Source organism: Sarcophilus harrisii, chromosome 5, assembly GCF_902635505.1.
Source record: "Sarcophilus harrisii chromosome 5, mSarHar1.11, whole genome shotgun sequence".
NCBI lineage: Eukaryota > Metazoa > Chordata > Mammalia > Dasyuromorphia > Dasyuridae > Sarcophilus > Sarcophilus harrisii.
The window spans coordinates 238,597,583-238,614,970 of record NC_045430.1 but is presented as its reverse complement, the minus strand read 5'-3'; the positions used below and the strand labels follow the sequence as shown (position 1 = coordinate 238,614,970).

The 17,388-nt window shown below is 34.5% G+C and overlaps 1 protein-coding gene across 1 annotated transcript in view; it reads right to left on the bottom strand.

Moving 5' to 3' along the window:
* Positions 1-17,388, bottom strand: part of ITGA8 (integrin subunit alpha 8) — a 202,965-nt gene that overhangs the window by 111,400 nt on the left and 74,177 nt on the right. The gene's annotated exons all lie outside the window — the stretch shown is intronic.

The following is a 17,388-nucleotide window of genomic DNA, read 5'->3' as shown; positions in this document are numbered from 1 at the left end:
AGACAGATGTTAGCCACTTTAACACTGAATCTATAGCTTGCCCTATCTTAAAGTTCAATTATACCTTAAATATAACAGTTGAAGAAAAAATTTCTAGATTTTGGAATTTCAAAAAATTATCAATTATGAAATTGTATAATTATCAATTATCCAAAGGCTCTGCTCTAGTTCATAGCTCTTAGAGGGAGGGTATTTCTGTTTCAATCCTATTTTTAACAATACTGACCAAGTCAATTTATCTTTCACAGCTTCTAACCTTTAAAATTAGAGGGGAAGGAATTCTATTGTTCCCACAATGTATATTACTGGAATGTTGTGATGAGCATGTGAGAGGAAGCAGATACATGCTTTATAATCCTATGGCATCATGTCAAGGTTAGCTAACACCATCACCCCCACCTTAATCACCATCTCTCTTCGGACCCTGATGGAAACAACCCAGGACTTGGATGCTAAAGATCTTGGGAATCGCAGCTGTTCATCCTGGGAAGCCAGCTCTGTGGAAATGTGATGTAGCATTTGTGTTTTTTTCTTTTCAGCAGATGCTATAATAGTCTCAGCTTCTCAAGACCTAGAAAGGTTTTGCCACCAAAGTTCTTGACATTTGACAAAATGGTTCAATGTCAGAAACTGATCTGATTGCGTTAGTGAAAATGACATAAAAAGGCATTGCTATCTGCCTTACTGCTGTACCCTAAAAATCAGAAACTTTTCCATCCCAGCTTATAGTAGAAACTTTCCACATGTTAACTTCTTTAAAATGAAAGCTTCTTGAGAGAAAGGATTGTCTTACTTTTCTATTTGTATCCTTAGCATTTAGCACAATGCTTTTCTCATAGTAAGCACTTAATATATATTCATTTATATGTTCATTCATTTATATCTAACATTTTCTAATCCTTAATTTTAGTGCCTTCCTTCTTTTGATGATATCTATTTTATCCTACATATAGCTTATTTTTACACATAGTTGTTTGTATATTGTTTATCCATTAAATTGTGATTTCTTAAAGATAGAGAATGTCTTTTGTCTTGATTTGTATACCTAGCACTTAACATGGTGTCTAGGACAAAACAGGTACTTAACAAAAATTTATTAATTGACTGACATATCTATTGTAATTACTACTTCTAATTAAAGTACTTCTCTGGATTTGCAGTCTAGCTGATTCCGTCCACTGGGTTTATTATAGCCCATCCATGTGTGATATCCTTTGAGACATTTCTATACAATCAATCATCTTCTGTCATTCTCTCTTCCTTTACTCCAGTCTCCAATGAAGAAGAAGTTCTTCTCTTTTCCAAGGACAACCCTTCTTATATTACCATATTGCTTTGATCTTAGCTCCTTCCTTCTTTAAAGCCATTTCCTCCCCACATTCTTTCTCCCTCTTATTTTTTTCCTTTAACTTCTTTACTATCTACAAAAATCCCCATGTCTCCTCCATCTTTAAAAAAAACTTTTACTTAGTCTTGTTCTTTGCTCTCACATTTCCACTTTCTTATTCAATCCCTCACTCAGTCTTGAACTAATAATTTCATTTATATATATACACATATGTATATATAAACTTCTCTGTATGTGTTTACATACATATACTGCATACATGTATGTGTGTGTATGTATACACACATACATGTATGTATATTGTCCTCTGCTCTGGATTCCCTTGCTGTTTTGCCCTGTCCTCTTTCATGCTTTTTCAAATCCCTCTCTGTGCTACCCTTACTATTCAGTTTCTCAATTCTAAATGCTATGGAAAAAGTCACTAAAGGCTGTTGCTGACAATCATTAAGCTGAATTCCTGAGCAGACATTGGACATTAGTTAATGAATATCATCAATTTCAATATTAGTGAATATTTAGATTTTGGCTTCAACATATTTAATGTCAATCTGCATCAAATTTACTCATCATTTCATAAGCCAAGTAGTTCAATGCTTTGATCCACTCATCTGACATAACATCCTAGTATCACTATATGCAAGAGCAGTGTGATGTTGGGTCCACTAAAGTCCTAATTCAGAATCTGAATTTTAGTTTGTATCTACCATTTAATTGTACAGATGAGTAAGTACAGCCAAGAAGGTGAAGTTATGTGCATGAAGTAACACAACTAATTCAATTACTGGTAAATTTCTGACTCAAGCTCTAGCTCTCTAGTTCCTCATACTCTTTCTATTGCTTGATGCTGCTATTTTCTAGTCTTTTCAGCACATTTTTAATTTCATCTAAATTCAAGTGAATCTTACTAGAAAAGCAATCCCTTCATTTCTAATTTGCTTGTACTGAATTATCAAAATATAGCTACATAAAAGCAGCTTGGTGTTCTGCTTTTCTTAAAAACATGAGTAGGAGCTTGCCAGGAAAATAAATAAACAGACTATATGGCTTGAGAAGTTAATTCCAAATGTCAAACTGGCGATTTTAAGTGGACTCGGAGCTTGACAAAATACATTATACCCTGACTTCAATTTTTACTCTATTTGGTTGAATCTATCCATTTCCTTTTATGCATTGTTTCTTATTCACGCACATGTGCACACACTGTACAATGCTCTACTCGTCAAAACAGATGCACCATTTCACAGTTCCCCCCGCTCCCCTTCCCGTATAACTGTTTAAATTGCCTTCATGACATAATCATCATATCTTATGAGTTTGAACAAGACAATGATAACTTTGGCATGGTGCCATTTCCCCCCATCCAGTTTCTAGAGCCTGAATTTTTTGCTTCTACAACAAATATGCACTTCTCTCTGCTGTTTGAGTTAATGCCTGTAGCAGATGGGGTTGTTGGAGAATAATATTTTAATAGAATTCGACCAGATTATTAAATGTTAGGGTTTCTTGTCTGACTACCACAGCTGTTTCTTTTCTGAAATGTTTCCATTTGATCAATGTTTTCAAGGTATTACTAGTGAATCAGTCTTTTAAGCATTTCAAAGCACATAAATAGGCACATTTGGAAATGTCCCCACTTAACCTCATTTTTCAGTAAGTAAGCAATTTTGGTATTTGCAAGTTAAATACCTCTAGGGATTATATATACATTAAGTGTGTATTTTTTCTTTTGATCAATCCTGTGATTCTTTTGATAAAGGGATTTCACAGTGAATAATTTTCTTGACCAATGCAGAGTTGTCTAGTGCTAAGTAATTGGCCCAGGCTCTTTTAATCATTATGGAAGGACTTGAATCCAGATATTCCAGATGTTAAGGACAGCTTTCTATTCCTTATATCACAGTCACCACATCTAAATACATGCACATATACAAACACATGCATACACACTCAGAAAAGAAGTCATTTTGCCTGGCAATAAAATAGTGAGAATGATAAGGAGAGAAGAAACTTAATGTGGGATCAAAAAACATCAAGTCCAACTGGCTAGAATGGACATTTCCTCACTTTTGTGCCTCCTTGCTAGGTTCCTACAATTGTGTGTGTCCACTCTGCCCTATGGCTCTTGAGTGCATTCCTGGAAGACTGTGACCTAATTTTGTGGGTAAACTGACATTTTGATTAGCCCCAATTTTTCCCTCTACTGAGTAAAAAAGTGGATTTTTTTTTTGCTTTTGCTTTTGATGAATAAATGTTGTGATCATTCCTGCTTTTGACTTATTATAAAGTAAATGTTCTATGTTTTAAGTGTTAATGTCTTGGTTATTTTGTATAAGTATGAACACATTAGTAAGAACTAAGTAATTATAGTGTTAAGTTATAGAAGACTATCTTTTTGACATATCTAATTTGCCTATGAGTTTGAGAGACATTTTGGATCCTGAGTGTGCCTTATCTCACTCTTTGGGGCAGCTAGATGGTGAAATGGATAGAGAGCCACTCCTGGAATCATGAGACAAACGTTCCTGAGTTCAAATCTGGCTTCAGACACTTATTCGCTTGTATGACCCTGGGCAAGTCACTTATCCCTGTTTGTTTCAGTTTCCTCATCCGTGAAATGAGCTAGAGAAGGTAATGGCAAACCCTTCCAGTATTTTTGCCAAGAAAATCCCAAATGGGGTCAGGAAGAGTTGGACATGACTGGAAAATGACTGAACTAATCCTACTCTCTAAGAAACCCAGAACTGCCAGTATGAGTGAAACTTGAATAAGAGAAATAGCCCAAATAGTGAAGCTTACTTACTTAGGCTATACAAGACTTTCTACAATCTGGCCCCAACCTACATTTCAAACTTACCCCAACTATTCCCTACATAAACTCTATTCTACCCATACTAACTTTTATCCACATTTACATTATATTTTGCATTGTCACTTTTATTCACATTGGTCCTGCTACATGAAATTTTCTCCTTTATAATAACTTTATACTAACTAGCCAAGGTTCAGATCAAGATTCCAGTTTGTCTAAAAAGTCTTCCCTTACCACCCTGGCTAGAAGTGATCTCTCCCTCTCCTCCCTCCCTTTCTCTTTTCCCCTTCTCCTTTCTCTCTCTCCTTCTCCCTTTCTCCTTCTCTCCCCCCCCTCTCTTCTGCCCCTCCTTCTTCCCTTACTTCTTACAACGTTTTGCACCATTTATATATTTGACATTTAATGATTGATTTGGGAATGGTAATAGTAATTTATTTATTTGTGTGTGTGTGTATACACACACACACACACACACACACACACACACACACACACACACATTAATTCCTTAGCTTTCAAAGTAGAGTTTAATATCTTTGAGAACATGGACCATATCTTATAAGTATAAATATCTTCCTGCTGAACCATAATTCTATATATCACTCACAGATCTAAGCACAAATATACACGCATAGATGCAGCAGACACTCAGAAAACATTGATTGACTATAGGCAAAAACCTTCCCAAATAAAAATGCCTCTGAATTTATTGGGGATTCTTATTAGGATTAAGGTATTCTTAAAGCTAATTAGATTACCTTCTAGTGAACTAAAAGTAAAGAGACAGATCCTGAAATGCTTTTTAAAGATTCAAAATATAAACTCATAGCACTACTTCTCTTACTCAATTTAGCATTTAATGAGCATCTAAAGGTTATATGCCTAGCACCAGTATTAAGAGTTGTGGAGGGATCACAATAAAGATGTAAAAAAAAAATGTTCCTTATCCACAAAGGAACTTACTGATTGATGTAAAAGAATAAATTTCATGGGAACAGATCTAACATAACAATTGTTCTTACCATTTTCTTCCAAATTCTCATCACATTCTAATCAACCTGAATCTTTTCCCTTCTCAACTTTTAGGGCAATTCTTTAAAATCCCTACAGGCTACCCTTTTTCTGCATCATCCCCCTAATAAATGAGGCTGATCCAGATAACTGAGGGCTCTATAATATTTTATGCAGCCAATCAAATGGTCCCTATAGAAAAGGAACAACTGTTTTCAAGGACAGACTGAAAGAGATTTATGCAAAAACAAACAAATAAACAAAAGAAATCCTTCTAAGACAGTGGATAGAAAGAAGATCCAGAAAAGAAAGTTCTTGCTTCTAATGTCTTTGGAATTCTTTCTATGATTCAACATCAGAAACTGACATAACTTTATCAGTAAAGCTGGAAATTAAAGAATAATCTTCCTTATTATTCAAATAAACAGATTTGAAATCTGGTTTGCAGCTGTCCCCTAAGGATTGTGGGTCCTTTCCATCTGTCTTGCATCTGAAATCTTCTATATATATTGTCTGCCCCACAACAAAATGTGAAGTCCTTAAGATCAAGGAATAATTTTTCTTTTCTATTTGTATCTCCAGGACTCAGAACAGTGCGTTGCATAAAATAAATACTAAATTAATGCTTTTCATTCATTTATTCTTTCATTCATCCATTCATTCTTCAACTTCATTCATATACTCACTCATTCTTTCCTTCACATCTGGGCTTAGAATCAGGTATATTTGAGTTCAAGTTCTGTTTATAATAATATATTTCATGACATGTTTCATTCACAATCCCTTAATGCTGTAGATATTTTAAGAGTGTATGTTACAGAAAAAGTTATGATATGAATCAGTCAGAGGAAATGTCTATACCAATAAGATTGAAGACGTATTTAAAAAAAACATCACTGTCACTGAAAATACCTTATTCCAGTGTTTGTTCTATATCATGAAGTTTGAAATATACACATATATGTTTATGTATATATATGTAAAAATTATACATGTGGATATAACACACATATATATTGGTGTGTTTATACATCTAATATTTTTATACATACTGAAAGAAGAGCCTTTTTGTAGGCAAGAGGGATCATTTCTCATTATCTCTCATTATCATTCTCTGCTAGCTCTTGTTGAGGCAAAAGAGATTTTGTAGGGATTTTTTCCCTGTCTGGATCAGAAAAGAGGCCAGTAGGCATTGCTTTCCCCTCTTTCTGTCTCTCTGAGAGGCAGAAAGTTTCAGAAGCTCTTGGTCTGATGGTGGCTGTTGTTTCTGCTCACTGTGTTCTTTAAGATATGCTCTCCTTACTTGACTGTGTCTTGTTTACTATTTAAAGTGGCAAAAGTGAATTTTCTAAGGCAAAAGTGGTTATCGGTTTGTGCTATAATCCCCATTTTGATGAATACTGAATTGAATAAAACTAATCCTCCCAGTATGGTAGATGCAGATTTTACTTCCACATCTTTACTGAATCTACAATCTCGTTTTCAAAGAAAGCCCTGTGAGAAGTGGTAAGAGACTGCCAAAATGTAATCTCACTAAACCCAAAAGATTCCATATTCATGATCTTGGAATGTGCATAAACAAAGAGTATGTCTATTAGGTAACATTAAATATGCTACTTAATATTAATAGATATATCTACATAGAGAAGGAATTATTCCTCACAGACCCTATTCCCTTTTTCATCTCCTGAATTCCTAGTTATACTTTATAATTATTTTTTAAAAGGTTTTATTGATATTCTTTTCAATACCATTTTTTCTTCCAATCTCTTCCCAACCTCTTTAGAATCCTCATTTCAAAATTAATAAGTGCTTTCAAGCATAACAAACCCAAACCTTGGTCACTTCTAAAAATGTATGCCTCATTTCACACTAATAGTTTATCTGCCAAAAGTTGGGACTATTCATCAGCCTTTAAAAATGAATTCAAATGCTAATGTCTCCACAAAGCTTTACCTAGGTAATAATGAACTTTTATTTTATTTATTTAAATGTCTCGAAATGACTTGTTTTGTACTTTTCTCAATCAACCATTCAAATATAATGAAGTATATGTTCACTATATTTATGTTTGGGGTCTTATTTTGCCTACTCAAATACAAGTTCAATGAAGTCAGGAGACCATGTTTATGAAAATTTGGTATCTTTTCCATCACCTAGCACATGTTTTGTCATACATTAGACATGCAACAAATGTTGACTGAAAGAATATCTATCTACATATATACACACACTATATATATGTATACATATATATAGCATGCACATAATATAATATATGTGTATACACACATGTATGAAAACTATTTATGAAAAGACATGAACTAATTTTTTATATGATGACATCAATGGAAGTTATATTCAGACTGATAAAATCAGATACACTAAGATACAAAAAGCATGTATTTGTATATATATATATATATATACATAATTCATGTGTACATGTATCATACATGTATATAGATGTGCACAATAAAAGGCATAATTCATTGTACACATCTCATACATGTACATGGATGCACACACGTAATTCATGTGTGAATATATCATAAATACATATGGATGAACACAATAGATATGTAAATATATATTTGCATTGGATATACACGTAGGTACAATGCTTACAAAGAAATAAGAAATGAAGAAGGATAGGTTGGTGTATTATTCTAGCAGGTAGGTTGAGCACTGACTGTAGAGTCAGAAGAATCTGATTTCAAATCTGTCCTTAGTTGTGTGACTCTGCACAAATCCTATAACTTCTGTCTGATTCAGTTTTCTCATCTATAAAATAGGAATAATTATAGTAACTACTTCCTAGAGTTGATGTGAAGATTAAATAAAATATTTATGAAGCACCTTGCAAATTAAAAGTATTCTATAAATATTATTGTTATTTCTAGTAGAATAAGAAGGTAAAAAGATTTTTCCTTATATAGAATTAAGTTGCTAATGGCTGTTATGAATAACAAGGGCATATCGTAATAGAGAAAAGAATAGGAGTAGAATTATGAGGTCTAACCAAACCTCAGTCTACACACTGCCCACCTCCAGCACTGTCCATATTCTAGCAGGAAGGGATTTGTGGTTAGGCTTTGGTTAGTCCTTAGCACATTATTAACACTCAAATATTAAACAAACAAATAAATATTTAACAGAACAGTAACAATTATGCCTTTAGTTTTTCTGCTACCCTTCTTTCCTGTCTCCCACTGTTTCAACTGAGAGAAAAGCATGAATTTGGCTTCAAGTTCACAGTAACAACTTTTCCTTAAAAGGTACAACTCTTCTATGTTTCTGTACTTAGAAATATATTAGTCTTTACATGGACTTATTTTGATCTGGTCTTGTGGATGAATTCTTGTGGATGAATTGGCTAGGCCCTTTGTGGATGATGTATAGGGATGGTTTTGAGCCATGTAGGAACTTAGGAATGAATAATTATTTCATAGTTGGTAATATATACATCCTCAAATACTCAAGTGGATCTATCATTTCAATAATTTTGATGTCCTTTTCAGTAACACAGATTACAACCCATCCCCATCTGCCCTTCTATGCAACACTTGAAAAGAGCCTTCCCAAACATTTCCAACACGGGTCCACCCGATATGCTGGAGACCGTCAGTGTCTCTAGCATATGTAAATAATACAGAATAATCAGTCTCCTGATCTGTTCCCTCAGGAAGAAATGATGTTGTAATGGTGATCTATAGGTTTTCTTATATACCTTTAAATAAGAGATAAAACTTTATTTCTTTTTGAATGGGGGAAGCACCACTAAAGATCAAAGATGACACTCACTGATGTGTTGTTAGACCTTATAAAGGGGAAAAAACATAACTAGCGATGGGAAGATGATACTTGACAAGGAGGGTGCAAAACAGGATCATAGAAGGTTAGACATGAAAAGAACCTTAAATTCTGTCTAGTCCAATTTCCCTCTTCCCCATTTTACAGATAAAGAAACCGAGGCCCTTAAAGGTAAAAAGACTGTGGAACCTTGGAAGCTTATGAGGAAGGGTTATATCTTCAGATCTAGCACACATCTCACTCTACTATGTCACAGCAGTAAAACTTAACCGAATTAGAGTGGGATAGCTGAAATACTGTGATTGTGAAAGCAAACTGCCTTTATCTCATCAGAAGCAATCATTTGTAAGACATTTCAAATCTAATCACAGTTTTTAAGGAAATCATGCCCAATAGCAAATCCAAGCAACTCAATTTACATTCATATGAATTAGAAATCGACAACTTCAATTTTTAAAATCACTCTTTTGTGTTTTCCCTTGGATTTCAAAGGCTCAATTGATTTAGGGATTCTAATTAAATGGAAAGTAAAGAGGGGAGTGGGGCCTGAAACTATACCAGGTTCTGAAAACTGGGGATCTATACTTCTGGGATTGGAGGTCTGAAGAATGGAAAAATACTAGAGTAGCTTCTACTATCATGAGGTCATGCAGTACTCCTATGGGATGGGAATTTCTTTCAGGTAACTCTATTAAGGGAAATATCAAAGCATAGTAAATAGAGCAAAGGCTTGAAGATCCAGGTTCAAATCATTTCTTTGACAAATACTGACTGGGTATCTCCAGGTGAGTAATGTAATAATTCAGTGACTTAAAGCAATTGTTTAAGACCCTAAGTCACAAATCTGCATTGGTACAGAGAATTTCCTCACTGAGAATTCCTTGTGCCAAATTATCCTGATCACATAAATATAAACTTCAACAATACCCTCAAAATTTAAAAAAGAACAATGACATTGGTTGTATTTTTAAGTGACTAAGAAATACTCAGATATGGACTAAGGTACCAGCATCATACTTATGAACAGCAAGATTAGGGGAAAGTTAGCTAGTCATCCATTTTTTTTCCCCTCACAAGCATGTTTCAGTATTTCTATACCAAAATGACTTTCACTTAAAGACTTAATCAGTTACTGATTTAATCAGTCATCATAAAAATTGTGTGGAGAAACATGACATATTTCTGACTTCAAAGGACATCCTGGAAGAACCCTACTTAATAATCAAATTGCAAAAAGAACCCTTAATCAAGATAAAAATTGAGGAAGCACTTATTTCCTGCATTTTCCATAAGGACTATTAAAAATTGGCCCCTGTAGCTGAGAGATATAATTTCAACTTTCCCACACCTTCAGAGAAGTTCCCCCAATCTGAAGGGACTCTAGGTCTTAGGCTCACATGACAGACATTTAATAAATATTTACTGAACTGAATTAGAATATTCTTTTGGAAATCTTATGTAATCAGAATGACTTTTTAGCCTAATGTGACCTATTCAGCTAGACTGGACTTATTTCCTTTTCCTTTAGATATTGAATCTATTGTGCCAAATATAAAAAATACCCCAAATTATCTTGTATTCCTATTTTGTAATTTTTAAAAAAAGTTTTACTTTTAGAAATTGTCATTTTTCTTGTAATTTGGTTTTCTGTGTTAGCAAAAAAATTTTTTTTGTGGGGGGATTATATGTGCTAGGGTCAATAATTTTGATCCCAGCTCCCAAAGAAACACAGAACCAGATTAATTTTACAATATCACTGGGAAAATCAGATTTAAATATGCAAAAAATCTCTTAAGACAATATGTTTACAGATATATTCTATAGGCAAGATATGAATATATTATATAAAGACACATAGATTCTGATGCACATGTTCTGTGAACTAGTCTTCATTTTTGTGAATGATCCAACAGCCAGTCTTTTTAAGGGATATCAAACTACCATGATGGCTGCTGTGCTCATTATATACAAGGAAATGATTGACAAGGAACCATTGATGTGGGTTTGGTCATCATGAAAAACATATAATATACATCCTGGCTTGTCAAATAATTTTACTGTCAAAGGAAAAGTAATAACTTTCAAAGTCAAACTACAAATGGAAAGATTTCTTTCTTTTCCCATTCCATCAAAGGAAATGAACTTTTCCAGACAATTCTTACCATGCATTTTATTTTATATTTTATGTTAATGTCTATCCAAGCTGTATTTTACCAGCTATGACTCAAAACAACTTAGATTTATAAAACACTTTTAAGTTTACAAAGCAGATTCCAGACAACAATCTTAAGGGAAAAAATAGTATTGTCATCATCTCCAATTAAAATGATGAAACTGAGGCTAAAAGTGGTGAAGTGATTGTTCATGATCATTCATATATAAATATCTGAGTTTGAACCCTTGCTCAGAGCTCATTCAGATCAGTATATTGATTTCCCTCCTTATATTACATAAATATTTAGCAGCAATAATGGAATTGGCCAAATTTTTAACGTAGATACAAACACTATCTCACTCTTTTTCTTTATTTTTGCAAGAGCTCCTTAGAACTTTAAACCTTCCTCAAATTATAAACTAAAGTCCAGTTACACTAGATCATGAAGAGACTTTGAGAGAGACCTTAGTGAACAATTAAGCCAACTCCTAACTGAACAAGAATTCTTTCTATATCATATTCCACAACTGATCATCCAAATATAGAAGAAGATGGTAAGATAAATATAAAGGAGGGTGAGCTGGGTGACACAGTGGATGCAGCACTGGCCCTGAAGTCAGGAGAATCTGAGTTCAAATGTGGTTTCAGACACTTAATACATCCTAGCTATGTTGACTCTAGGCAAGCCACTTATCCCCAATTGCCTCAGGAAAAAAAAGATAATTATAAAGGAATACCAACCAACTGGAAATGAGTTCAAGTTAACAGACTGGGATGAACCATTGGTGATGGAAGCTACGTGGAACAAGTGAAAAAGTACTAGGCTTGGAATCAAGAAGACCTGAGTTCAAATAGGATCTCAGACACTTACTAGTTATGTGACCCTAGGCAAGTCATCATTTGCCTCAATTTCCTTATATGTAAAATGAGCTGGAGAAGGTATCTTTGCAATTTCCTTATATGTAAAAAGAGCTGGAGAAGGTATCCATTACACAAATGGAGTCACAAAGGGTTGGACACTCCTGCAAGGACTCAACAATAACAAAAACAGCAACAACAATATTTTAGAGACAAAGAATTGATGAGCTATTTTTTGGTAATCCATAGAAGATAAGGATAAAGATAGGGACTGGATCTGTAATTCCAGTGACATAGGAATTCCCAAAGGATAAAATTCATTTTAACAAAGCAGGCTGATCATCAACTTTTACTCTAGAGAATAGCCTAGGGGGAAGATTTGGGGAAGATGGTGGAGTAGGTTGGTAAATTTCAAGCTCTCCAGAATTCCTTTACAAATAGTACAAATTTGCACGTTAGGGTTAACATAGACTTCTGAAAAATAAAGAAGACATGGTGTAGATCAGGGGTTGTCCTGATATAATCTGAGAAGATCTGCAGAAAGACTACAGGGCTGGGGATTAAGTCTGAAGTATAAACACCTCCAGGGTAGCTCCATAGAAACAGCAAGTGGGGCATCCTGGGGTGAGCTGGGTGTGGCTGGAGCCTCAGAAGACAGAGTGAACCTTGACTTATTTGGAATGCCAGGCTCAGCTGTGCTGCAGGAATGAGCCCCTGGGCAAGAAGGAACCAACTCACTGGAGTGGGGGGACAGAGATGCTGCTGGCTGTGGGCACTACTGGAGAGTGGAGGTTGAGGTCTTAGGTCAGAGTATAGATCTGAAGTGAAGCTAAAGGCTCCCACTCTTAAATTAGAGGTGCTCACACTAATATCATTTATTTTTTTAAATGAACCAGCAAAGAACCCCACCATTGAAACATATTATAGGAACAGGGAAATGGGGTTCATCTTCAGAGGAGGACACTTTAGTTTTTTTTAAAAAGGTTCTACACTAAAGAGTAACATGAAATGGAAGTAACATGAAATGGAATTTCACAAGAGAATGTAATTCAGAGACAATTTATAGAAGAACTCAAAAAAGAATTCAAAAATAAAATGAGAGAAATTGAGGAAAAACTTTAAAAAAATAAATTAAAACCATCTAAGAAAAACAATAAGATTAGGGGGAAATTAGCCAACTAGAAAATGAGGTAGAGAGTCTCAAAGATGAAAATAATTCTTTTAAAATTAGAATTTGGCAAGGGGAAGCCAGTGAAGGTATTAGAGATCAAGAAATAATAGAACAGATTATAAAAAAATGAGAAAATTGAACAGAATATGAAACATCATATAAGAAAAATGACAGATCTGGAGAACAGATCAAGAAGAGAAAATAAGAATAATTCAACTACCTGAAAATTGTGACTAAAAAAAAGAACCTTAACATAATAACACAAGAAATAAAAAAAAATTGTCCTGGAGTGATAGAACATGAGGCAAAATAGAAATAGGAAAAAAATCCACCGATCACCACCTCAAAGAGATCTTTTGTGGAAACCACACAGAAATATTATTGCCAAATTTCAAAAATAGAAAATTTTTTCAAGAAACAAGAAAAAAATTCAAATATGCTGGAGCTACAATTAGAATTCTACAGAATTTATTATCAGCTACAATAAAAGACCACAAGTCCTGAAATTATATCTACCAATAATCAAAAGAACTAGGCTTGTGGCCAAAAGTATCATAGTAATCAAAATTATAATTTAAATGAGAAAAAATGGGTCTTCAATGATCTTAGAGATTTTCAGGACTTTCTATCAATGAAACCCAAACTGAACAGAAAACTTAATATATAAAAGTTAATATCATAGATCAATTTTAAGGAACTCAACCTGGACAAACTATTTAAATATGGACAAATTGTTTATGGGTTTTTTGACATGAAAAATGCATACTATTTGTTTAATATTCACATCAACACTAGGGCTACTCAAAATAAAGATTGGCAGGGTTAAGGTAAAAATACTAATAATGTTACACAAATGAGGTGCAGAGGAATAATAGACACAGAGGCATTAGAATGGGGAGGAGGGCTTATAGTTCTGAAAATCTAATCACATTGGGAATAGGTTCAATAGGCAACACTGCATATGTACCATAAAGAGTATAGCACCCTCATAAAGAAATAAGGGGGAAAAGATGGGTGGATGTGGAAGAAAAGAGTGAGGGAAGAAGACAAAAGAAGGATCCTTAGGTGGGGGGAGGTTAAGTAATAGCAAAGCAAGTTATGGAACAGAATTAAAGAGTCAGATATAGGTATAGGAACGACATGTATGTGTTTATGTATACATATCTATATCTGAATATATAAATATATCTTTTTGTAACTGTAGCTTGCTTGGAGGAATATAAAGGGGGGAAAGAATAAAGTAAATAAGGTGTGCAACAAAGGAGGGGTCACTATCTACATTAGTAGACAGTGACCATGCTGATGAAATAAGGGACCCTTCAAATATTTAAACGAGGCATTTTATTGTACCCTGTTGTGAACTAAAATATTGATAGAATCAGTGAGAATTATCCCATAACATTGGCCAAGACTGTTGTGAGCAAGGGAGTTGTATAGATTTGGGGCACTTTGGCTTGACTTTGCCATAAGATGGATTGATCTGGGACTCAGCTATGAAATCAGATTGACCTAGGCTCGATTGCTACTCTGACATATCCTCTATGACCTTGGTAAGTAGGTACTTTACAGCATCTCTCTGAATCTTTGAAAATTTGCTGATCTATTTTAATAATAAATTATACTTTACATAAATAAAATCCATATTGGACAAAAAAAGCACTGAAATAGTGAAATAAAGAAAGGGTCCTTAACTTTGGGGGAGATCCTTTAGCACTCATTGCTGAAGACAAGGACCACCATCCCCTGAAAGTGTTTTTAAATGCATAAAATAAAATCCATAGAATTACAATAAAAATTGACTATTGAAGTCATCATCAAAATATATATTTTTAAAAATAGGTTCCTGGATTCCTGGTAAACCCCAAGTCTATGAATCACAAATTCATAAAATTCTTGCACTAGAGAGAGATCTATTATTTGGGACAAGGGGAAAAGACATCAGCTATATTTTTTTTAAGCCACCACCTGGGTCCCTCCACATGTCTTCATTAGTTACCATAAATTGAACTCCTGCAGATCCAACTTGAGGGTAGTGACCACTTCCAACATAAGCAGACTTACTTCCCTTACTTTTTTACTCTGAGTACACATCCGCTGTCAGGTTTTCTGATTATTGTGGGAAGAGAGGGGGTGGAAAGAAATATATGGTGGCTGATAAGTACTCTCTAGAACAGTGTTTACAAGAACATCTCTTTGCCTCCATCTTTCTTTGCTCCTTTCTCTCCCAAAAAAATTCTTCTAAGAATAAGTTTCATTTCTCAATGTTTTCTGTCCCTTCATTCTGAAAAAAAAATGTCTAGTTTTATAAAGAAGTAGATGGGCTAGCCTTTCAAGGGATACTTCCTTTGCCTCCTTTAAATCCTGGCAGACCCAAGAATCACTCTGTCAAGGTCTCCAATTGTAAGAATGGGAGAATGGAAGGGAGTGCCAAGCACAATGAAGAAGAAAAACTTTCTAAGACAACTATTTATCTAAAATTACATTGTGATAATTTAGTTTAATCACTCAGACATTCCACTGCTAGGAATCAGATAAGAGAATTAGGGGGTGAAGGGAATGGAAGGAGGAGGGGAAACGAATTTTCTACTCTGGATCTTAAGAGATCAGATGATAAATAACTCTTTAAGAAGGATACATTATAAATAGGTCGCTGCCTTTCTATGTAGCTGATCATGGTTAGTTACTGATCAAGATTTTGCTTAGCACGATGTAATCTCAGAGAAGGATAAAGCTACAGTCTTGAGTGGTCAAGTGTTTAGAGCTTTAGAACAGATTTGAACATGACTCCAAGGCTTGCCATATTGTCTATGTTAATATTGAAAGTCTTCTGCCAAGATTGAAAATGGAGATATTGTGGGGGAGGGGGGAGAGAAACAAATACTGTGGGAATCTTTTTTTTTTTCTCCATTATAGAGGGAAGAGAAAGTGAAAGGATGAACATTGGAATAATGTACATTTAAGCAGCTGACTTGTTGGAATGCTGCCCTGAACCATAGCAAGACTTTGGTATGGAATATATCCAACCAAGAGTCAATGGTCATTAACCATTAGTTATTGGAGTCAAAATCATCTTGGACTACAGTAATTTGAATGAATGAAAAAAACAGAAACTTAAAATCAAGAAGTTTCATGTTCTTTGCTAGAAACTGCAGTTTTTGAAAGCAAGTCTTTATGGGGAAGTGTAGAAAACTTCTATGTGGCCTGAGAAGATTCTCCAGACAACAATTATCTTATATTATATGGAGAGATTCCATAACTCTACAATCAAAATGAAACAATGAAGGATAGTTTACTGTATCATTTTCCATAATTCCTTTTGTTGTTATTATTTTTAAAAATATTTGTATGAATAGGGTTTTTTGTATCATTTTAGAAAACATCCATTCACCTCTTCTCATAGAGCTTAGAACAAAGGGGGGGAAAAGAGGGAAGAGAAAAAAGAAAGATATAGACAAAGAGAGAGACTGCTTAGTGAGACAGATCAATTTATCTATTGATTTGATAGTACAGACAATGATTCCCTCTCCCCTGAAAAGACAAGTGAAAGGTCTTTCTTTGTTCTTCAAAGCATCATAGATTGTGTGTTTGAAGGGAACTTCTCAAAGTTCTCAAAGGTCAGGCATTTCTACCCCCTAATTTTACTGATGAGGAAACTGAAGTTCAGAGGTTAGATGACTTGTCCAGGATCACATGACTACTAAGTTTTGTGCTAATTTGAGGTAACATTTGAACTCAGGTTATCCTGCCTCCAAATCCAGAGCTCTATTTATTATGTCACTTAGTTGCCTAAACAAATTATACTACCCATCTCAGAAAAAAATTGAAAAAACAACAAGCAATCTTGCTTAAAATAAATGCTGCTTCCCCCCCAAAAAAAACTATTTAGGCAGTTTGAGTAAAGGCAGAGGGGACCTGTGGGGTCAGCAGGACTTCTGAAGGATTACATGCTTTAAGAACTCCTTACACATACTAAAGAAATTGTCCACATTTCTGGCACATGTAATTCACTGGGATTTTGAGAAGAAAAGGGGGCTTAAATCTTTTTGTTAACAAAGTCGACAGGTTTCATGCTTAATGTCACTGTTTGAAGTCTTTTTTTGCATCTCTGATGCTGTCTCTTGACAGGAAAGGGAGTATTTATTTTGTCTGACTAAATTTGCAGGAGAGCCATCCAGGAATCCTATACAAGGAGCCCTTGTGACTACATTTGAGTTTGACCTTGG